The 24,981-nt window shown below is 40.7% G+C and overlaps 1 protein-coding gene across 9 annotated transcripts in view; it reads left to right on the top strand.

Annotated features, from left to right (window-relative positions):
* The first annotated feature begins 1,039 nt into the window (after nt 1-1,039).
* Nucleotides 1,040-24,981, top strand: part of NCOA3 (nuclear receptor coactivator 3) — a 94,147-nt gene continuing 70,205 nt past the window's right edge. For 7 of the 9 annotated variants that reach the window (XM_081196012.1, XM_081196003.1, XM_081196008.1 and 4 more), the window contains exon 1: nt 1,041-1,248. The gene's annotated coding sequence lies outside the window, so the exon portion shown is untranslated. Of the gene's footprint in view, nt 1,249-24,981 lie in introns of all 9 variants that reach the window. The other 2 variants (XM_081196001.1, XM_081196006.1) reach the window with 1 other exon arrangement.

Here is a 24,981-nt window from a genome sequence, read left to right as displayed (position 1 = left end):
CTGAATAACTTGCTTCTTAGGCCCCATCTGCATTACAGAGTTTCTGGGTCAACTGCAAGGGAAGCCCCACATAGACAACATTGCAGTAATCCAGTATTGAAGTATCCAATGCATGCATGCATGCAGCACACCATCAACTTCTAGGTTCAAGGCAAAGTTGACCCCCCATTTATATTTCCCCCCTGCTCCTCTGAGTACTTCAGCTGTTTCTTTAAAGTTTCAGAACTTGGACCCTGTAGCAATGTTAACTGCTTTTCTTCCTAAGTAATTTGTTCTTTGATCCTCCTCTCTGCTTTCATTAATTCTTCTTTGATCATATAATTAGCAAAAGCTATTATTATATCCCTTGGTGGGGCACTTTCTTTTGGCTTTGGTCTCAAGCTGCAGTGGGCCCTTTTCGTATCTGTACATATAACTTGTATTTCAGTAAATACTTCCACCAGTCAGTTCGGAAACCAGTTGAAGCCTTAATTGTAAATAGTTTTGGGATGTTGTAACATTAAAAATTTTGTCACAGTGGCGTAAACTCAAATCTAGTGACACAGTGACTGCTTCTCTACTCCCCCAACCTTCCCTGCCAAATCAATTATTTTATTCTCCAGGAATTTAAAGCCTTGCCAATTTCTTTTTAAAAAGTCGGTGTGCAGGTTGTTTATTTGAGTGGACACAGTTTCCAATGGAAGGTTTGCTGGGCCTGGATGTATTTTATCTTTGTCCAACTACATTTGGATCTCCACTTTATTCACATTGGTCAGAAATCCAAGATCACAGCGGCTCTGTTCTGATTCACGCACACACTGGTTAAAAGTAACGCTCGCTCCTTTCAAGGCAGAAATGAAGCGCTTCGGTCGAAGGGAGCGGCGGAAGGAACGCGAAGATGCCTTCACGGACGAGACTACAAATCCCAGAGGGCCTTGCGGAACGGGCGTAGACGAGACGCCGCGCGGCCACGTACTGCCGCGGAGTAACACAGGACACCGACGTCCCTTCGGAGGCGGACGCTGAACTACAAATCCCAGCTGCCCACGCGCTTGCCGGGCTGACTCCGGCTCTAGCTGGCGGCTGCTTCTGAGGAGGCTGGTTCCTATTTTAAATCCAGTCAAGAGATCAAAATGGCGGACGCGAGCTGAGCGTGAGGCGGGGAGGAGAGAGCGAGAGCGAGAGGGGGGCGCTGCGCAGAAGGCAACTCTCAGCTCTCCTTCTCCTTCTCCTTTTTCTCTCCGCCCCCCTCCCCTCACAAATCCTCCGGTGAGTTGCGTTCAGACGTGGGGCGGGAGGCGAAACAACTGCCGCATATGCCGGCGAGGGTGAAACAGGGTAAGGAGGGACGCCTGCTTTTCTCCCCCTTTTCCATTCCCCGCCTCGGGAGACCGGCCAGCCGAGGGGGCAGCCCTCTCTCTCGGGCGCCTCTTCCACAGGGGGGCGTCGTGGGGCTCGGGTGGCGGTTGAGAGAGAGAGAGAGAGCGAGCGAGCGGAGAGGAGGAAAGTGCAAGAAGAGGTTATTATTATCATTGCCTCGGGGCGCTGCGTTTCTGCGGGTCTCTTCTTCGCGCGTCTCCTCATCTTCACAGGACTTTTAAGGTGCCCGGAGGGAAGAGAAGAGGGGACTTTGAGAAGGCGGCTTTGCCTGGTTTGTTGGTGGGGGTGGGATTTGTTTCCCCCTCAGCGTGCGTCGCGAGGGAGGGAACTTGTTTCCCTTTTCACGTGTATTTCGCCTTGCACGCCTTTCCACGGGCACTCGGGAGCAGACGCGTTTTGGAGGGACCCAAACCAAACCCGTGCGGTTGTTTCTGCTCCTCCTCCCTTGCTCAAGATCTGTTGCTGTTGAGTCTGGGTGGGAAAGGAAGGCGAGGGGCGGGGGCAGCGAGTTAACTTCAGGTAAATTTGGGGACCGGTGGGTGGGGGAAACTCGCCGCCAGCATCGCCACCCTCCCTCCCTCCCTCCCTCTTTCGCCTGCCGGCTTGGTAAGTTTCAAGCGGGTAAGTCTCCTGCTTCGTTAACACGAGGGCGAGCGGGAGACGCTCTTGTGCTTTGGTCGGGACCCGGGTGAGAGGATGGATGCCTGGTGTCTGCCTCTGTTGGCCGTTTGTGGTGCGTCTCCCAGCCATGGCGAGGTGGCTCTTTTCTTTTCTTTCTTTTTCTGGAAGCGAGAAGCAGCAGCAGCTTCCGTCTTCCTGCTTGTTACCAACTGGCTGGGTAGGAAGGGCAGAGCGCTTGGGATAACTGTCCGACGCTGAAGCAACCCAGCGATTTATTTATTTGTTTTAAAGTTTTGCCTCGCTGTTCTGTGCAAGGTGCTGCTGCTGCCTTGGCTGCGGTTCCTGTGTTGTGTCTCTTTGCCAAGTTGCTTGGGGGAAAAGAAGACATTTGCTTCCCAGCCCCCTTTTCTTGTAGCGCAGCTTAATCGTGTTGTTTTAAAGGATAGGGTTGCTCTTCGAGATACTTTGCCTCTGACTTCAAATGATTAAAGTATGAAGAACATGTAAATATAACAGGTACCGACTGTATGACAAGCTCCGTTAATTATTGGCACTCCTGATAATAACATTGAAGAAAAATTGGATGAGCCTAGTCTTTCATATTGTATTGTGCCCACTGTCCAGCACACAAACTTAGCGTGTGGCCAGTTTGAGCACTTTAAATGGTAAAAGCACCCAGCAAAACCACCCTTAATGGTTGTTGGAGATGGGGAGGCATATCTTCCCAAAGTATTTTGGCGATAGGATTTGGGATTCTGAATGTTTAATGCTTAAATATGGTCCTTTATTTTAAAAGATGTCTTTTTGTGTTGTCTCTTTTTGAAATGTTGTTATGTCACATTATGTTTTCTGGTCAAAATAAAGAAGTTGCATGCAAATAATAACTATAATGAGGTAATACACTGGTGAGTGTGGTGATGTAGAGGGAGCCATGGTTTTGAACACACAAATGCTCAGTCTGCATTAGAACAAGCTGTTAAATTGCTGTTTCAAGCTAGGTTTGGTCTTTAAGTTTTTAAAATATTTAATATCTGTTTAAGTCTTATAAATTAATTAAAGCTATTTTGTATGCCTTTAACTGGGAAGTTGTCGTTGTAATGTAATTTGTGTTCTGTGTGCAGTTGCTTATCAGATATGCACCAAATAGCTGAGCCAAAATGCAGACGAGAAGGGGAAAGCCCCTGATCACAATAGAATAAAAAGGAGCAGTATTCTTAGGTTGTACAGAGCTTAATAACACAGATGGTGTATAAAATGGGAACAAAAAAAGCCTGACTTTTTGTAAATATTGGAGGGGAAACCCAAAATACACTTACTGAGACACTTGAGGAAAGGAAGGCATTGAACTCTATGTCTAAAATGATATTGGACACTAGTTTGACATTGGAGGTTGCTTCAGGTCTTGCATATAAATGAGCAATATGAGCAGTAATCGAATATCTTATTTTTGCATTGTGTTCACATAGTGCTTGACATGCTGCTATGATTATTCTGAATATAAAAAGAGAAAATACTATCTTTAGCATGCCAAATACTATTTCATTCTAGAGTTTGTAATTTTAAGAATGAGTGAACATTTTTTTTTGGCATTGAGACAGTTGCTTACAAGTGACAGCTACCTATGAGCCTCTCAGATTGTATTATTATGCATTGCGAGATGTACAGTTAGAATTTTTAACTGCAAAAAATGGGTGTGTGCACAAAATGGCTTTAAATTTTTTTATCAAGTAGGAGAAATAACTAATAACTATATGTTCTTAGTATGGAATGTAAGAGCTTTCCCAATAATTGAGAAATATGGCACAAGTAAAATAGTAGTAATCTGTACAGTCAAACAAAAAAAAATGGAATGCATTAGTCTAAATCAGAATTTAAAGATTTATTCAGGGATAAAATGTTAGAAAATGAATTGCCAATAGTATGTTAAAGTGTGTAATCTTTAATAATACATTAAAAACCTCTAATGTGTGTAATCAAGGCTACGTTATCTATACTTAAAAGGTAAAGGGACCCCTGACCATTAGGTCTAATCATGGCTGACTCAGGTTGCGGCGCTCATCTCACTTTATTGGCTGAGGGAGCCGGCGTACACCTTCCGGGTCATGTTGCCAGCATGACTAAGCCGCTACTGGCGAACCAGAGCAGCACACGGAAACACCATTTACCTTCCCGCTGGAGCGGTACCTATTTATCTACTTGCACTTTGAGGTGCTTTCAAACTGCTAGGTTGGCAGGAGCAGGGACCAAACAACGGGAGCTCACCCCGTCGTGGGGATTCGAACCGCCGACCTCCTGATTGGCAAGTCCTAGGCTCTGTGGCTTAACCCACAGCGCCACCCTTGTGGGAGTAATTTCCACTAAACTTATTGGGACATCTAAGTAAACAAGTATGGCTATTGGTGTAAGCAAGAGGAGTGAGTGATGGAGGTCCCTTTTTAGGAAGTCCAGGTGTTCAGAAGCTGACCAAAGCCCTCCCTTTAGGAAACACTACATTTGCTGGTAAGATTCAGGTAGGTAGCCGTGTTGGTCTGACGCAGTCGAAATATATAAAAAAATTGTCCAGTAGCACCTTAGAGACCAACTAAGTTTGTTCTTGGTATAAGCTTTCGTGTGCATGCACACAAGTGTATCTGAAGAAGTGTGCATGCACACAAAAGCTTATACCAAGAACAAACTTAGTTGGACTCTAAGGTGCTACTGGACAATTTTTTAATATATTTGCTGGTAAGTCAGCAATCCAAAGAAGACTCTATGATAGTCTTAATATTCTTCCTTTTAATTGATGCTCAGCTAGACAATTTAGTGTGGTTGAAGTGCATTTCAAAAGATTTTGAAGGATGTTTCTCTTCTCAGAAATCTCTCAAGGCTGGAGCGGGCAACTGGATGCCTGCAAGCTATAGAAAATTCCAGTGTGTAGAATAGATGATCAAATGACTTACTGCCCCAACATTTGGCACAACCATTTCATCAGTGCCAATCACTCCCATCCCAGTTCTAAATCTTGGTTATCATCATCACCATCAATTAAATTGGTATACCACCCTTCATACAATTCACAAGAGTTCACAAGATGAAAACACAACATATATACGTATTATATTTTTTTAACCCCTCCCCCACCTCCTCCTACAAACACTGCTGTTTTAATGAGGAGACATAGTCAGTCAAAGCTTTCTTAAATCATTTTGGAATTAATCTGACAGCTATATAATGAAGGATTCATTCACTTGCAGAAACTGCATTGTCCCAAACTGAATTGCACTTCACCTTAAAATATATACTGTGTGTAGTGTAATCCTGTGCATATTTATTTGGAATTAAGTTCCACTGTGTTCAATGGAATTTACTTCCATGTAAGTCGGTATAGGGCTACAAATTGAGTTGTGCTTGCATTCTGAACCCCCCCCCCCGAAAAGAAAACAACCAAGCACACCCAGAGAAGTACACATTGTCCTAGGACAAATTATGATTGGGCACATGACAAAGCCATTTCGATCCAGTTGCTCCTATATTGCAACTTGTTTATTTTGTAAACCTAGAATTGGTCAGCTTGTTTTGCTGCAATGTGTAAGTTGTAGTCTGTTTTCAACCTTTCACTGTTGAAGAACTACACTGAAAAGCTTCATAAAACTTATTTCTTAAAGCAGATTGTGTGAAGGGGGTGATGCCATTAATCTTAAGTAAATGAATATGGATTCAACTATCTGATAACATTAATAACTTCCAAATTTAACTTGGTAGGAGGTAAATAATATTTCAGGCAAGCATGTATATAATGGATGCGACCAGGAATGCTATTTTAAATTGTGTAATCATGCAACTTGCTTCCGTTCTTCTCTCCAGCTCTTCCTTGTTTTCTCAGTCTTTTGATTACACTCAAATCACTGAAAGCTTTTTGATAGAACTAGAAGTTTTGGAAAAGCTGGGTCATTCTTAAGTTTTAAGAAAGCAACAAGGATAGTAAGTAACTCATGGAAAACCTATTGCCAAAAGCTGTAGTAAAGAACATCTTGAAATATGACTAATCAGGGGCACTTAATATGCATGCCTGAGTGTCTACACCATTAGAAATGGAAACAAAAATACATTTCTGATACTAAGTTTAATGCCTTCTGCCATATGGTCTTGTTGTATGAGATATCGTAAGACTTTTACTTTACTTTAAGATAAAAATCCTTCTAAAAATACAGTAACCTTGTAATATAGAAAGAATTGTTCTTAATACTAGTGTTGGTATGGTCTCATCAATCCAAAGATTGAGGCAACAGGCATTTGAAAACTTTTTAAGTGTTCAGAAATTTGTTGCAGGACACATAGTGATGCAGAGGTCTTTTTAACCAGCTTAAGTTTTTATGTCACCCATGAATGATCTTGGATGGGCATAGTATAGTTGCAATGACCAATGCACTGGTAGTGTCTTGTTTAGACTACTGTAATGTGTTGTCTGCCCTTGACAACAGTCTGGAAACTACTTTAAAATGTGGCTGTTAGGATCTTAACCAGTCTTGTTGGGAGCATATCTTTCTAGTTTTGAAAGAGATTTGTTGGCTAACAGTTAATTCCTGAGCCCAATCCAAGGCATTGTTTTTGAATTTTAAAGCTGGACATAGCTTAGGACTTCACTGCTCCTGTTCAGACTGCACAGCAAAAGCAATTTGGTTCTTGAAGTTCCTTCTGATTGTGCAGATAAAATGACAGGAAGTGGTATTAGTGTGTGAAAACAGTCAAGATCCAATGATCCCCAGGCTTGTACCTCCAGATGGTGGAGATGTCAGGCACCATCCTAGTGCCCTGGCATGTTCACTTGTTTGCAAGTAGCTGATAGCCAGGTGCAAAATGATCCTGGCTAGTTTCAATCGCTGGTTGGAGGCATGCTGCCTTGCCTTTCCCTATAGCTCCAAGTTTGTGCTCATCTTGCTTGCCAGAGCCTGGTGCCCCTCTCACTGTCCTGAAGTGCGGTTAGCAAGGTTATTGAAGCCTGATGTTAAGGAACACCTTCTCCCATGTTGATGTTGATGTCTCCTAAGGCACTTCTGTGGGTGTTCTGCTGTTGGACAAAAAGCAAGCAGTGAGCAGGAAGAGAGGGCCTTTTCATTTGTGCCACCCTAGATATTAAACTTCATCCCCAAAGTATCACATTTGGCACCTACTCTCTTATGTTATTTTCTTTTAAAAACAAAACCTGGCAAAGCCACTTCTGTTCTCTCAAGCTTTTTAACTATTTTTCAGTTTTACTTACTTATTTTTACTCTGTGGCTTTTAGGTACTTCTACTGTTTTGTGTGAGCTTTCTTTTTTATTGTTTATGAAATTCTGTTGTGACCTTTCCTGAAATATATATTGTGAAATTTATGAGTGTGCTTAGAATAGTTTTAGCAAGATCTAATTCTTCCCAAAACTACAATTCAGAGTTTTTTTGTAGCAAAGCATTACCAGTTAACTGATTTAAATTAAGTGCTATCAAAGTGGCTAGTGGATGCCCAGCATAAAAGGCAGAATCATGACCCAACTTTTTGCTTGGATAGCTCAGAGTCTGTTATACAGTGCTGGTTAGGTTTCCCATTTTATGGTTGAAGAAAATTTATAGCATGAGCCTTGAATGACATATTTCAGGGATGGGAAGCCTTTTTGGCTCCACGGATCAGATACTTATCGGAATCTGCCTTATGGGCCAAATTGGACGAGTGTACAGGGCCTCCCACCTGTCAAAATCCCTTCTGTGGCTTTGCAAAACGTTATTTGAAACATCCTCTCACCTCATTTAAAATGGGGGGGGGTAAGGTTTCAGATTGTGCTTTGCTCTGATTTTCCTTTTAGTGGGTGGGCAGCATCAGTGGCACACCCACACCTCTGTCACCCACTTAAAGGACAAGGCAAAGGGCTTTAATCTGCCTTGTCTTCACAGCCCTGTTTTCTGCTTGGAAACATGGCAGCACAGCCAATGTAAGATTAAACCCTGGCCTCCCCACCATCAGCTGATGTGTTGGCAAGCATACCGTAGTTTGGAGAAAACAGCCTGGGCAGAGGTTGCTCACTACTGTACTGTATTAGCTATTCATTATGATATCTATATGGAACTTCTGTTGTTAGAGTTGTTGAGCTCTGCAATGGGCTTTCAGAGTCATCTGATTGGACACTGGCCTAGTTGGTCCTTTTATCTGAATTAGAAGGGTTTCTCTTTACACCGCATACCAGGTCTGGGGAAGCTTTGGTCCTCCAAATGTTGGTGAATTACAGTTCCTATCATTCCTAAGCATTGACCATGCTTGCTGGGGCTGATGGGAGTTGTAATTCTGGAGCATTTGGAGTGCCAAATGTCCCCTGTACCTGCCATCTGTAGTTTTCTTAAGAAATAAGTCTGATTATGTTCAGTGAGCCCTAATTCTAGGTAAATGTGGGTAGGATTGTAGCCTAGTTGTTCTTTATTTGGCTTCCTTATACACCCATGCTTAAGAAAAAAACCCCCAACTGTTTAATAATAGCACAATAAAACATTTAGTTCTTGGCCTTTTCCATTCTCCCAGTAGTAGTCTTTAAAAAGCTATTCTGATTAGCAGTTTAAAATAGGTTTACTATATTAGGCAATGTTGCGGCTATGTAGAAGAGTATGCAAGTAACACATTGGGTGTTATATCAGGGAAATGTAACCTAATGCAGGGTTAATACAAAATATTTTAAACATTTTCTGGTAAATGCTAGACTTCCATTTCTGAAATGCATGCTCACTTTATCAGAATCTGAGACGCTATATATCTAAAACTTATAAGGCATTGCAGTGTGCCTCCTTTGCTTCTGGAATTTGCTCATTGTGCCTTCAGGTTATCTGGCAACAGTGCATTGCAGTTAAATACAGTGCAGGATTTAAAAAAAAACTAAATTTAAAACAAATTACAGTCTACATTTCTAACTTTATATTTTCCATTTTTAATGTATATTGGAAAGCAACAAAATGAAGGGAAACGGATGGTGAAGAGGAATAAGGGATGTTGTGCAAACAGATTCTGCAGGGCAGGTGACTAAATCAGAGTTTGAGTATTTAAGGTAAAAGATGGAGATGTGACTTGAGTGTCATTGCTCAGGTGACTCAGAATTCATACCATTCATACCATAACAGTTTAAAAAGAGCACACACCTATCTTTCCTTTGGCTTGCTGAAATTGATGACTGATTTCAATAACAGCATGGTCTCAGATAACAGTTTTGCAGAAATAATTGTGGAAATCCAGTGGTGTGATACAAATGCTCATTACTCATGGATAAAATGGCCAAACAGGCCAAGGTGAGGCCAAGGCTCACATGTTATCACACTGCATGTGTTAATTGGCTTACTAATACCAGAATTCCTGTAGTACTGACAACTGTTTCGTGAGTGACCACAATTAATTATAAATTATCACTGTATTTTTCTGCATTTCTTTTTCTTCTAGTAACACTCCTCAACTTCACCACTCAAAAAACCCTCATGCAATTCAGGATAATACTACAGTGTTTTCTGATGGGGTGTAGTCCATGAAAACCTTTGCCATAATACATTTATTAGGATCACATCCAGTGATATCTATTTGCGAGTGGAGTGAATGTCTGCTTAGACAACAGAGGTCTTTGCCTTTTGCTCCTTGCCCTTGCAACCCCAATACACTTCCCTAACTCTGAAGGGTTAGGCCAGGGAACTTTCCACAGCACATTTGAGGAGGCCCTGGTGGCGGGGAAGTAGAATAATGATAACTTAGAAGAAGTCCCTTTGCTCAAATGAAAGTTTGCTCACATGACCTTGGATGTTGCCCTATGTCTTAAAGGTGCCATGAAACTCATCACTGTTTTTAACTGGTGTAGAAGAGGAAATGCCAGCAGGTGTAACTCATCTTTCACGCTATATCTGATGAAAATCCCTCTTGTACAGAAAGTTACGGGAGCCTCCTCTTCTTTTTCAATTGGGATCCTGCAGTAGGCTGAAGCAAGGTTTGGTAGGTTCTTGTGAGACTTGAGTAGTTAATTTTCATCATGTGAAAATTGAATGCTTATGTTTGTAGGTAGGATTTAAATTTCCATATTTGAGAGGTGGTCAGATTAGTTTTTCATTTGGATGGAAACACCTTTAGCTCAGATGTATCTGACAGAGACATTGATTCACTTAGGGATTAATAGTAGGGCAAATTTGCTTATATCCAGATTATTTAATATTAAACTAGTTATTCTTCAACAAACTTTATTTTCACAATTTTTCGAATAAATATGATCTGATTGTATTTCTTTTTGTTTAAAAAATTGTAAGCTTTTATGCACCCTCCCAAAGACATGTGGGCTTGCATGACAAAGAGTTTGAATCATATTTCTATAATGTATAGGATTATATCCAACACTGCTGTTCATTCACCTCAGGCAGTGGACTTCTTCTTGCAGAATGGAACTTGCCCTGCTCTTCCTTGCAGTTCCTTGTGCACCCTCAAAATCTGCTTTAGGGACCTGGGGGACCCCTGGAAAACATTTGGGTGAGCAGGGGGAGAGGACGGGAAAGGAAAGGGAAATCCTGTTGTGCAAGTTCAGCTCTGCTAACACAGTGTTGGATACAACCCATAGACTCTACTAAGTTAGAAAGCTATATGTTTTAATTAGAGAAGCAACTGGATTAAATTTTAAGTGAATCATCACTTTTTTAGCTGAGAGTTTTAATCAAATAAATCTGCATGTGCTTAAAACTAAGTTCCAGAGAAAATTATGCTTTTTTGTACATAAAGAGTATACATATACTATCAAGTTACTACATATGGTAATACAGTCTCCATATATTGTGAAATGATTGTCAAGGCAGATTTAAGGAATAATGGACATAATTCTGTTTCTTTCTTACCTCAAGTATTCATAATGCATACTATTTCTATATATATTGTTTATATTGCTTATGATTAAAGGTGTATTCTGGATCATAGCGAAGGTGATCATATTCATTCTGTCCTCTTCCACCTTTGATGGGGAAGGAAGGGTCACATGAAAGAAGGGCATAGAAGATGCTGATACACCTGTTTCACTCCCAGCGTTCACATGCACACTCACATTACAACATTCCATTTATAACATTGGCAAGCTAGTTGCTTCCCACCCCCACCCCAAAAGATAGAGACCACAAGAATAGCCGTGTTTTATCAACATACAAGTTGGATTGCATTATCAAAACTGATGGGCATGTAGAATTTTAGGTGTTGAATTGGTTTCCGAGTCTAAGGATCCTTGCATGCAGCTGCAGACTCATAGATTTGTGTATAACAGGGGAATCTCTGGCCCAAGGGCCAAATGCAGACCACCACACCTATCTGGCCCTTAGTACTCTTCCCAAGCCCCCCTACTGGCTCTGCTTTTCCCTTCTTGAGTATTTTCGTTTGGCTGGAATGCGTCCTTGAACACTGATAGTGTCTTTGTTTTTTTGGGTATAGGCTAGAGGGGCATGTTCCAATGTGTTTAGAAACTTTCCTGCAGTACAAGGCAAAATTTACATTCATTGCTTTGCCTGCCACTGGTATGCAGCCCCTGGCGGGTTGCCCAGAAGGGAGTGTGACCCTCAGGCTGAAAAAGGATCCCAACCTCTGATATGTAAGAATTCTGCTTTTTCATCAGTTGAGCAGACTTTTGGTATTGGCATGAGACAGAGTAAGTTCAGAAAGGAACAGGGCCAAAGTTAAAAAGATGGAGGAACACTAGACTGAAATATGAAGATCAGCAGTGGTAGGTGAACATGGCGCTTACTGGTTTTTAGAAATGTTTTTAATGAGCCTAAATAATCATGAATTAGAATAAATTTATCATTGCAAAAAGCAAATTGAGACAGGCTGAGTAGCAGCTTGCAAGCTGACCTCTGAAACTATAGTAATAATAATCACTGGAGCTGGATCCAGTACAATTAAACTGAACTCTCTCTACTTCAAGTTTTTAGACAGAGTCCCCACCCAATCTACCAAAAATCTGTGCAACCCCTGTTTTGGCAAAACACTGAAAGTCCCAAGAAGTTTGGCAGGTAATGTGAGTCAAGTGTGGTTTCTGATGCTGATTTGGCATGAAACGTCTGGTTACAAAATGGCTTGTGAGCTAACATGTTGGAAGGGGATATGGTTATTCAGGCAGACGCAAAGGCATTTGTCTTTCATTCAGCCAAACTTTGAGTCAGATGAATAGTCTGCAGAGATTTATAGCTTCAGTAATTTTAGTGCTCTGGACTTTTACAGAATGCGGAAATGGTAAAATGTCTGCATTTTAACTAATCATATTAGCCATAGGTATAAAGCTCCCTTGGGGAAAAACTAAGCATGTCTACAACTACTTGTAAGATTGAGGATTTCATGTTAAATTGATTTATATCTAACTGTAGATACAATATGTGAAAATAAGTACCATTGAAATTTGTTGGAATTAACAAAGTATTTTAGGATTGAGGTACTGGGAGTTCTTTAGGTCTCCATGCTTCAATCTTATAAATACTTTCCTGGGGGGAAAAATCCGGTGTAATTCAGTAGATTCTGCTACTAAGATTTCATTCTAGTAGCTTTGTGGTTGATTGCTCATTTAAGTATTCTATACCTATGGGACTGCCTATACTACCACAGCACATATATAACTATAATGCTGCCCAAAGACACCATTTACAGTAAAGGCCACATGCATTCATACCAGAAGCCTGCAAGATCCCTATCATCCTCCCCAAACTGTCCTCCAAGCATACCACACTTGAAAGCCTCTGCTACGTATACGTAGGTTTGTATTCAATTAACTTTTACTTGGACCCATTGAATTAATAGCAACTATTAACTAAAGTCCATTAGTTTCAATGTGTCTAGCTGAATACAACCCATACTGATTTTGCATAAAGGGGACTGGAAGCCACCAAGAAAAAACAAAAGGAGGCAAAGCCTGAAATTGATGCTAAAAGTACTTAAAATGTATTAGAAAATACAGTACATTATATGCATTTTGGCAAGCTGCTGCAATGCTTATGCAGATGGTATATTCACCATAGTACAGTGTTGAATTCCATCCAGAAAATTGTACCATTTTTCACATTGAGCACCTTTAACTTGAAGTTCTAATAGTGTGTTCAGAAGATCCGTGTGTGTGTGTGTGTGTGTGTGTGTGTGTGTGTGTGTATTTACTGCTTTGGTTACTTCAAGAAAGGATAACTTCATTCCACTCTTACGTGAGGCTTTCTTCACACTTGATCCAGAATCTGCAGTTAGTGCAGAATGCTGCAGCACAATTCCTGACAGGACTGAGGCCTTGTCGCATATAACACCTCTGCTCAGAGATCAGCACTGGTTACCAGTTTGCTACTGGCCAAGTTCAAGGTCTTATGATTAGTACAGTGGTACCTCAGTTTACATACGCTTCAGATTACAGACTCCGCTAACCCAGAAATAGTGCTTAAGGTTAAGAACTTTGCTTCAGGATGAGAACAGAAATAGGGCTCCGGCGGCGTGGCGGCAGCAGGAGGCCCCATTAGCTAATGTGGTGCTTCAGGTTAAGAACAGTTTCAGGTTAAGAACGGAGCTCCAGAACGAATTAAGTACTTAACCTGAGGTGCCACTGTATTTAAAGCCCTTAACAACCTGGGACCAATTTACCTATGAGATTGCCTTACCCCACAAGTGCTCACTCAACTGCAGTGCCTACACTTGGGAACTCCCTCCCTGTTGAGATCAAGCAGGCATCTTCTCTGTACTCTTTTTGTTGCCCGCTAAAAACATTCTTGTTTAGACAAGCCTACCCATTATATTCCCCCCCATAGAAAACAGTGTGATGATGCTGAGCATGCTCAGTGGACTCAGAGTGCTGAGTGACTATTGTGGAAGAGAGAATGGAAAACTGGGGATGGTGTGTCTGGAAGCTTGAGCAGGGACACTCCACACATTTTGTTGTAGGGATATGATCAAATAGCACCATCCATACACAAGAGGCTTCTTTGGCTTGCAGAAGTATGGAAAATATTTAGGAAACTAAACCTCAAGGGGAACCCACCCAAATAGCCCAATGGAGACTGAATGTGTTTAGTGGGCATGGAATGCTATTGGAGGGGGGAGAAATGGAAAAACTGGATGGGGGACAGCAATGGTATTCTGCAACACTCAACAAGAGTACTCCCCATAGCAACACTTTATTGGTGCCAATTGTTTTTGTTAATTAGGGGTAGCTATTGTTTGTACCCTCTAGATCAGGCATGGCCAAACTTGGGCCTCTAGATGTTTTGGGACTACAACTCCCATCATCTCTAGCTAACAGGACCAGTGGTCAGGGATGATGGGAATTGTAGTCCCAAAACATTTAGAGGGCCAAGTTTGGCCATGCCTACTCTAGATGTTGCTGGGCTACAACTTCCATCTCTGGCTATTGGCTATGCTAGTTGGGGCCGATGGGCACTGTAGTCCAATAAATATTTGGAGGGCATTATGTTGGCTATGAGTATTCCTCCCTATATAGTAGTATAGTTCTGCCAACTGTGTGCTTAAATATTAGACTTTGTAGTAGAATTTTGTAAATATGGCCAGAACATTTACTTACCTGCTTCACAAAATATACCCATGTTAGTTATTTGTTGCACATTGATTTCATGGCAGAAAAAACATATTGGGTATCCTCTGTATTAAAACCATCTGCCCTTGCTGGCTGCCTGAAGGAAATTCTCACTTGCCACAGGTGAGCAGGCAAAGTGTCTAATTACAAGCTGCTGTCATATGATTAGTGAAACAGGTCTATTTGAAATGAAATTTAACCATGGTTAATTGCTCTGAAAAGCTGCACACTTCTTTGAAAATTGTTCCAAGACCATGAAAGATAGATGTCTTGTGGATATTGTCCTACGCATTTAATTGTGTTGACACAATATTTCCTTTTGAGAGCATTTCAGCATTTCTCACTCATGAAAAAGTCTGAGAATTCATGTACTTTTAATTGTAAGCTTAGATACAAAATGTTATAAAATATTACAGAATAGCAAGTGCTAACAGTGGAAATACCCTCAACATTTTTTATAACACTTAAAAGCTTGCCTTCTGCTTCAAAACTTCACAAGGTAGTTTTATTTAATGGCCTGTTGCAAGAAATTATTATCTTCACCTAGCCTTTTAATCTAGTTAGAATCATTTTATTATTAAAAGATCAAGTTAGCCTTTCTTCAAAAGTTTGTTGCACAAATGCCAGTTTCTAAACTGTATTATAAGTGAAATATAAACCTTTTAAAAGGAAGAGCAACTTCCAGGATTTACAAAGTAAAATCCAAGGTCATAGTCTAATGACTGCTTTGCAGGAAGAAAGGTAAAAATAAGCTGCATACTTTTTGGATATGGGCCTGTGAAATTTTCCACTATATTCATTAGTAACACGGAGGCATGCTTGTGCTGCTGGTATTTTGAGCAATAGACTTGACTCTGAATGGATTTTTTAGTTATTCAATCTGCAATAAACAGACAACTAGCCAGCATTTTAGAGCAGAAAAACACTTGCTACAGAAAGTACTTAGTAATTCAGTTAATGAGTGTAAGTGAAACGAGTCCATGTTAGCTTGCTGTTTAGAATATAACTTAACATATTTTGGGTAAGTATCTGTACCTTTTTTCAGCTCATCTACCGTAATTTTCGCTCCATAACACGCAGTTTTTTGCTCCTAGAAAGTAAGGGGAAATGCCTGTGCGTGTTACGGAGCGAATGCACTCGACTGGAGCCATGGCTGCCGTCAGTCAAGCAAAGCGGAGCCGCTTGCAGGGCTTTGAACGGCTCTAGCTTTGCTTGCTTTACAGCCAGGAGGAGGGGGAGGAGCTGAGGAGGAGGGAGGGAAGGAGAGCCATGCCAGCAAAGCGGGCAGCAGCCGCTTACACGCGAGGAGGGACAGACGGGAGCCATAGCAAGCCGGGAGAAGGCAGGTAGTTCAAAGCCAGCAGGCGCTTTTAAAGTAGCCGGCAACAGCTGCTGCAGCCTCAGCTAGCAAAGGTCCCAGCGCTCTCTAAATGGAGCAATGAGGCTGCAGAGGGACAGGAGGGCTTGGATCAGGAAGGATAAAGTTTAAGCAACCAGCAGCAAAAAAAACCAAAACCAACCTGGAGCTCTGAGCCAGGAGCGCAGTGAAAACCAGGAAGTAAAAGAAAAGGCTATCCCCCCCCCCCCGCTTCTCAGCTGTTTTCAGGCAGGATAGATTTGAGCATTGTCTGGGTCCTAGTGCCCCTACTGCTTTTTTGTGCTCCTTCTATTGCTGCTGGTGGCTGCTTATCACTCAAACTGAACCTGATACCAGTAGCCACCTGTACAAACAAAGTAGAAGGCTGCAAGGAGGAGAGCTTTTACACAGCTAATGGCAAATCCCCTGCAATCCAAGTCCTCCTCACTTGCTCAAATCTATTCTGCCTCAAAACAAGGAGCAGAAGAAAAAGGCTGCAAACTGTTAAATGGAAAAAACCCCAGGCACAGGGCAAATACCTTAAGTATACCTTTAAAGCAACAGTGCTCTTTCCCTCCCTGCTCAGCTCGCAGAAAAGCTGCTTCTCCACCCACCCCACGTGTGCTCCTTATCCCTTGAGTGCTTTTCCTTCCATCCCCACTTAAAACGTGGTTACAAAGCACGGATCCACATGGATCCTCAGGATTTTTGCACTGGGTCACCCCAAACTCACCATCAGATCACATGTCTGTGGCCACAGCATGAACCACAAAAATCATACATCTACTGTTTCATTTAGAATATTTTTTTCTTGTTTTCCTCCTCTAAAAATTACGTGCGTGTTATGGTCAGGTGCGTGTTATCGAGCGAAAAATACGGTACCCAGCTCTGTCTCATCTGAATCAGGTGGTGCTAGACTATAGCTTCAAGGCAGTGATGGGCAGGATGTGGGCCAATAAATTGAGACTGAAACCTGAACAGACAAATGTATTATGTATTCTAAGTTCTTGAGTCTGGGAGATGGGAAGCTGGTCTGGTGTGGATGGGATTGCATTCTCCTGGAAGGAGCAGATCTATAGCATTGTCAATAGAGGTTCAGGAAACCTCAATTCTGATTTACAAGGAAGAGGAATTCCCTAGTGAAGCTGATCCCATGAGAGAGAATGAGGAGTACCTGAAACCGGCCCATGATGGGTCTCATGAATCATGGATACTAGCATTCTAGATCAAATGCAAATCAAGTAATGGAGTTAATAATAATAATAATAATTAATAATAATAATAATAATAAATTTTATTTATATCCCGCCCTCCCCAGCCGAAGCCGGGCTCAGGGCGGCTAACAACAATCAAATAATCAGTCAAATAATCACACAATCTAAAAATATTTCATTATAAAAATTAATTAAATCAAATTGATGGCAACCAATTAAGCAAAATTCTGAGCAGGTTGCCAGAGGAGGGAGTCAGGCTGCGCCCTGACCAAAAGCCTGGCGGAACAACTCTGTCTTGCAGGCCCTGCGGAAAGATGTCAGGTCCCGCAGGGCCCTAGTCTCTTGTGACAGAGCATTCCACCAGTTTGGAGCCGCAGCCGAGAAGGCCCTGGCTCTAGTTGAGGCCAGCCTAACCTCTCTGAGGCCTGGGACCTTGAGGATGTTATTATTTGCAGACCGTAGGTTTCTCTGTGGGGCATACCAGGAGAGGCGGTCCCGTAGGTACGAGGGTCCTAGGCCGTATAGGGCTTTAAAGGTTAAAACCAGCACCTTAAACCTGATCCTGTACTCCACCGGGAGCCAGTGCAGCTGGTATAATACCGGATGAATGTGCTCTCGCAGCGAAGACCCCATAAGGAGTCTCGCCGCGGCATTCTGCACCCGCTGGAGTTTCTGGGTCAGTCTCAAGGGCAGCCCCACGTAGAGCGAGTTACAATAATCCAGTCTGGAGGTGACCGTCGCATGGATCACAGTGGCTAGGTCAGGACGAGAGAGATAAGGGGCCAACTGCTAGAATGGAATTATTGTTCAAAAGTTGTTATTTTCTAATAGTAATTGTAAATTGGTTGCAAATGGACCATGCCAAGTTGCAAAACATGCCTGGCACCTGGGGTGTTTCGGATGCTGATCCAGGTGTAACTCATTCAGGCCATTAGGTGAAGAACAGGTTATAAATCTTGTGGTGCTTTGCAAACCCATTTTTGGCCCGGCCTTGACTTTATCTGCCCCAAACTTGGTATATATCTATTTTTCTAAATGAGTTTGCTTGTATTTCAATTCCTTTTGACAGAAGAGAGTATAGTGGTACCTTGGGTTAAGAACTTAATTCGTTCTGGAGGTCCGTTCTTAACATGAAACTGTTCTTAACCTGAGATACCACTTTAGCTAATGGGGCCTCCCGCTGCTGCTGCGCCGCCACTGCACGATTTCCATTCTCATCCTGAAGCAAAGTTCTTAACCCGAGGTACTATTTCTGGGTTAGCAGAGTCTGTAACCTGAAGCGTATGTAACCCGAGGTACCACTGTATCACTTTCAAGGGTGCTTATCCTTTTTAGCTTTTATAATGACTTGTATTAATAGTTAAATTGTATTTTAATGTGTGGGGCACCTTTTCTATAAAATATTTTTTATTATTTAATCAAAGTTATTAAATTGATAAATGTTGCAGACCAGCTTAATAGGATTTTATTTGCTTAAGATCTGGTGAGTTCTTCACCACAGGCTGTTATTCTAAAGATGCTTCTGGATTATTTTACTGGGATTATGAACCAAAATTTAACTATTGACCACTTCTAGCCCTAAAGGAATAAAAAGCTTTATATATTTGTATTTAAATGTTATGTGCTTGTGTTGCCGTGGGAGCCATCTTAGAAGAAACTTCTTCTAACATGCTGCCCATCACCCATGGTTATTGCAAATACTTGTGTTAAAATAATAATTTTCTGGTAAATAATAATTTTCTGATTATTGGTTTCAGTTCTAAAAGTATAAACGTGTCAGTACTATGTTATCCAAATATCTTTTCTGGAAGTAATGTCTATCAATTGCATTTTAGAAGTGATAATTTTATGAGCAATATACTATTTTTTAAAAAAAATATCTACCCACGTTTGCAATGTATATTACAGCTTCAGCAGAGCTACAGAATAGCAATGGTATTATATCTAGCAACATGATGCACCAGGTTGGTGTGTGTTGCAAAGGATGAGCCACTTTTGTGATAGTGTTGCTATGGCAACTACCTTCTGAGAGCTGCCTCAAGGTCACTCATCAGCCATAGCCCAGAGTGCTTGGATTTTACGCAAAATAAGAGCACCTAGCAGTTCCTGTTGTTCTTTTTTCAGTCTTCTACTGTTGCATTAAATATTATGAGGAATACTAATGGATTCACAATATTTACATGTTAATTAATTTTAAGTGACATTTTTATACAAAGGGTAATGGACACAAGGACAGACTCTAACAATTATATATAAGTGTATGTATATGCTTAAAAAAAATCTTCAAATTACATAAAAGAAAGTTGGTAGTAACTAGTATCAAGCATGTGTACTTAAACTACAGTTTAAAGAATTATTTTAAATGTCTTTTCAAACAATGATTATGATTTTTCTTCTAAATCTGAAAAGACTTCCAGTAGTATAAGCAAGTCTGACACTCAGCAATCACAAGGAGCTGTAGGAAATACATTTATGGGGCTTGCAACTCTGTTCACTCCCATATCATGTGGCAAACAACCAAAATTTTGCTTTTAATACTTTGTTTTATTTTTTGTTCTTCAACTGTTTGCTGTTTGTGGCGCATTCTGGTTATTTAGAAATTGTCTACCTGAATTACTTAAACTGTTCGAAAAATAATATGAGAAGTGTTATTTAATGCTGGGTAAGAGCCAAATTTCATGTATGATATAAATATGTATTTAAGTCCAGATCACTGGCTCTTTGCAGGTGAGTCGAACAAAATTTAAAGCGTGCGCTCTCTCTCCGTGTGTGTGTGCATGTGTATGTGTGGAAAAATTACCTTTGAACATGTGCAAAGTGCAGTTTCCTCCTAAATGTTTCACTGGAACACTTTGTGGAATATGTTTTCAGATCAAAGTAAGTACCTCCTGTACAAGATTTTGAACCTCAAAACAGCTATATCTTTCCCAGCAGACATCATTCAGCTTGTTTTCTCCTCTCCATTTGAACTTTCCTTTTCCATTTAAATTTATTTATTTATTTTAATAGATACTGCTTTGATAGTAAATTGAACCTCTAAGCACTTTACAAAAAAATAAAGAAAATGTTAAAATTAAAATTTTTCACAGAGTTAAAAAGAAGAATTAAAATTTAAAAATATCTACAACAAGCTAACAACAGATTAAAATACATGAAGACTTCTACGTGTCTGGGTAGACTTGCCTGAACTAAAATATTTTTAGCAGATGCCAAAAAGAGTACAGTGCACCCCTGCTTAGTGTAAATAGGGAGGGAGGGAGTTCCAAAGTATAAGTACTGCCACACCTACAAAAGATTTGTTTCCTGAAAGTGTGCGATGAGTATTATGAACAAGTGTTATGTAACAATTCCACAAATGTTTGTGTGTGCAAAAACACTCATATTTCATTAGTTCTTGAACTTCTCTATTGATATCTGTGAGCTGTTCTCTCTTCTGTCACTTGGTACATTGAACTGTAGCACCTTGTGCAAACTAGGAAGTGATCCTGGCCCTCCTGTTCAAGGCACTAAATTCTAATCCATCTCCCTCTCAGTTGTCAATATTTTTCATCTTCTCAAGCTATCTTCAGGTGTCCAGTTTGAATGTGCAAATGGGCAAGTGGAGTAAGCCCCAGTTCCTCAAGGATGTATGTCTGTATAGGGTTGCCTAAACAAAAAATGTTTTAAGCAGACACTGAAAAGGGTTGTAGAAGATAGGTTACTCAGATATCTGTCTGAACACAGGTCTGATAAAATTAACTTGCCTACTTGCTGAGGTCATCAAAACAGGCCTTGTTTTGTCTCTCTTGGATTATCTGAAATATAGTATGTGTCCTTGGAAGTTGAGGCCTTTCTGATAGTGGCACCTCTGTTCTGTAATTCCTTCCTTTGTGGTGCTGTTTGGTTCTCTCTGTGCTAAGTTTTAGACACTACAATTTCTGAGGATGCTTAGGACCAGTGGTTTATATCAGTTTTAGTTGTACTTTTTTATATATAAAAAATAATATTTTCTTGGGTAACAAAAGTACATACAGTGGTACCTGGGATTAAGTACTTAATTCGTTCTGGAGGTCTGTACTTAACCTGAAACTGTTCTTAACCTGAAGCACCACTTTAGCTAATGGAGCCTCCCACTGCTGCCGCACCACTGGAGCATGATCTCTGTTCTCATCCTGAAGCAAAGTTCTTAATCCGAGGTACTGTTTCTAGGTTAGCGGAATCTGTAACCTGAAGCGTATGTAACCCGAGGTACCACTGTACAGCTTTCAGTTCATGGAGTCCTTTCTCAAGATCAGTTACATTCGGCGTGAGACACTAATGGTATAGACTATGAGGTGGGGAGAGAGAGAAGGGGGGAATAGTAAACTTCCATTCTTTTACATAGTGTATGTGAGAGTTTTTTTGTGGGTAGGTTCTTTTTTCCATTCATTTTCTATTTTTCATTGGCAGTGAGAAACATTGGGGGGCCTAGGGCATGGTTAGTTTCCTTCAGTTGACTACAGTGAGTTTAGTTTGTGTGTGTGAAGGAGAGGGGGTTGTTGGGTCAAATTAGCCATATTGATTCGTATGCTGTCGGGTTTTGTTGTTGTTGTCTTGTTGGGATATGTACTGGTATTTAATAAAGGGGAACCACACCAGGGTGAATGCAGCCGCTTCTGTTTGTCCCTGGGCTCTGGACTCGTTTGAGTTTGTTGGTTAGCTTTTCTAGAAGGGCTGTTTCCCATACTGTTTGGTACCAGTGGTCATACTTGAAGTAGACTCGTGATTATTGGGCATGACTACTATAGGTCCATCAATTTCACTTGGTTTACTTTAAGTAAAACTTAGTAGGATACAGCTCAGTATTTATTGAATGTGTGTTTTACTGGTCATCAATTTTTTGTTTTTCCTTTTTCTGCTATTGTATTGTTGGCTTGCTTATTTATTTATTATCTGATGAGAGTATTTTTTCCTTAGGGATTTTTATTGAACAGAAGGGCAGACTATAAATATCTAATTCAGGGTGCAATTTTTAATATTTATCCTGTTTGAGTAACTAGTTCAGGGGGTGGTTGTTTTCTTCCTCCGTATCCTCCAGCTGATAAGATTCTCTGGCAGTATCGAGGTTTGTGAATGTTTGCTGAACTTCTAAGTGTAAACTGTGATTCAAGTTTAATTGATGATATCCAATATCCTAAGCAGTGTTACTGACCGTTTTCACATTTAAAACTGTACAAATGTTGAACCAGTGCTTGGAGGTATGAGACAAAAGTGTTGGGGTAGTCAGACTCTACAACATGATTCCAAACTGTTTTCACCCCAAAAGGGAGTACTTTGTTCACTATTATTATTATTATTATTATTATTATTATTATTATTATTATTCCTAGTTCACTGTTCTTATTGCAGTAAGTGGTGGTCAATAAGCATTTATTCATTAGACCTGCTTTGGCTTTTGGTAGATCTTAATTGAAACATTGGGGGGGGATGTAGGGGTTTTGTTAAGGGGGAAAATTGCTGTCCGAACACATGTGCTTTAATTGTAAAATCCTTACTGCAAGATGGTACCAGCTTCTGTATAGACTAGGAGCCTTTTTGAAGAGGTCAGTTTGTTTAGCAAATTCTTTAGGCACTGAATCAGGATCAGAAGCATAAAATGCCTCCTGAGATTATAAAAGAAGCTCTGTCCCTGGGCAGGTCAAGTCTGTGATAGCTGTGATTGTTGCATTGCAGTGGGTTGGACTAGATGATCCTTAGAGCTTTACAATTCTATGATTCTAAGTGTCAAGCACAAATCTGGAGTGAAGTTCCTAACATGGTTGGATGGCGTCCTGTACGCCTCCAGGCGACTCCTGCAGCCAGGCTGGTGCCAAAGATATTGCTCTGTTTTCCTTTGGACTACATCAGTGAGGCTGAAAGGGAGTCTTGACATCTGGGCAGCCCAGGACCTACATACACACTGCCCAGGCTTTTGCACCCTGGGGAGGTGGTGTTGGTGCTGCTAATGGAGCAGTTTTACTTCACCCCCGAAGGCGTATTCCATTGTCTCTCAGATAGATGGATTCCAACAAGTGTCAGGCAATTTCCTCCATCCAATGCATCAACAGTGTTACTCTGAAGGGGGTTGCCTTACTCCTCTGTAAGGTTTCTAATACAAGGATGGGAACCAGTCATGCAAAATTGGTGGCAATCTTTTTGGAGATGGTAAAGTCATCAGTGAGGAACATTCAAGTGAATCTGGGCCAATAGATTGCTCACATGTTGCTGTAGAGAAATACCAATAAACTGAAAGGTACATACGTATATGATAGAGATTTGTCAAAATAATATTACAAATGGAAATAAAATAATAAGCACTAGAAAGTTCAGTATGTTTGACCAGCTTTATTCAGGATATTGTCACCAGGAATTTTTCTGACTCTTGGATATCAAGAGTAAAATCAAATTCATTACAACTTGTTCCCAGTACTCTTCCATTTTCAGCCTTGACCCTAGTCCCACCTACTGAAAATGGCTTCTTCTCCCCTCTTGAAATCATGTTCCACTGTCTTCCGGTTGCATTTTGAGACACAGAACTTTTGATTCTATTATTTAATTCTTCTACATGGAGCTCTCCAGAAAAATTATCTGAACCCTCCCATATGCTCCACCATTTTACTTCCTACATCTATCATTTACTAGTAAATGTATTTGTAAGACCTACAATTCTAACATAACATGTTCACAGATCACATTTCTTGCCTGTATTTCAGAGAGAGAGAGAGAAGTAAAGAAACATCTACACACACTGATCCTATTTAAAGGCTTCAATTTATGCAAGAATTTCTCAGTAAAGTGTTAACCCCTGCTGGTGGTTTAGGGACTGATACTTACCGTAATACTCTGGTAAGGGCCTGAAAGGGTGCTGAAGGGAAGAAGTGCACAAGCCCAAGGACTTTTTGAAAGCTGTTCTGTTCTTGTAGTTCCAACCCACAGTTTGACAAGTCTGTAGGTGCAGTGTTCAGCTTAGGAAACACTCTCCACTGAAAAGCACACTTGTGCCTGCACTTTTTCCATTTCAGAGATAACCCACCACTTTTTAATTTTTGGTTGCTTTCAATAGCCAGTGGTGAAGGGAAGCTACATTTTGGTACTTGATGTAAGCTGTGTTGATGCAAACCGATTTGAGAACTTCTCTGGGCCAGGATAGTGACATATAAATTTGAGAAAAGACAAAAGTAGTTATATACTATACTCTAGTCTCCCTGTGATGTTAAATACTTGATGCATTTGATTAATTTTGTATTCTGTTTCTTGGCAATAGAATGGTGGACTAGAAACTCCCAAAATAAAAATGTTTTATATTGTAGCATTTAACAACTTCACTAACTCTATTAAAGCACTGCCATTGATATGGAAATAAAATTATTTCAGTAAAAGACAAATTCCATTTATCCTGAGCCAGCATTTAACAGAAAAAGTGTAGGTCATTAGTATGTGTGCATGTGTGTTTAAACCTCATTTAGGAAACTTTGAAGGCTCAGGTTGTACAAACTAGTATATACTCATTTTTGCTTCCATTATGTACTCATTTGACATAAAAAGCACTGGTCTAACTCTGGTATTTCCTGCACCAATTATAATATGCAGTACTTCCCTAAATTACATAACCTCTAGACAGGAGGCGAGCTGAATCTTAAATGTTACCGGTTCTGATATGGATAGGCTTAAAAAAATTATTTTAAGTTTTTCATATCTGGATTTAGCTTCATGCACACTGTGTATTCTAGATACTGTTCATGCACCCATTTTACTTGATACAACTTGACCCTGATAGAATTAACTTTTTGAAAGACTAGACTCCCAGATTTTATATTTATTTACAAGTTTGGAATACTTACAGCCTGCTTTTATAGCCCCAAAGGGGCTTATAAAAATGTGCACA

Source organism: Podarcis bocagei, assembly GCF_964188305.1.
Source record: "Podarcis bocagei genome assembly, chromosome: 5".
Classification (NCBI taxonomy): domain Eukaryota; kingdom Metazoa; phylum Chordata; class Lepidosauria; order Squamata; family Lacertidae; genus Podarcis; species Podarcis bocagei.
This window is presented reverse-complemented; position numbering and strand designations above follow the sequence as displayed.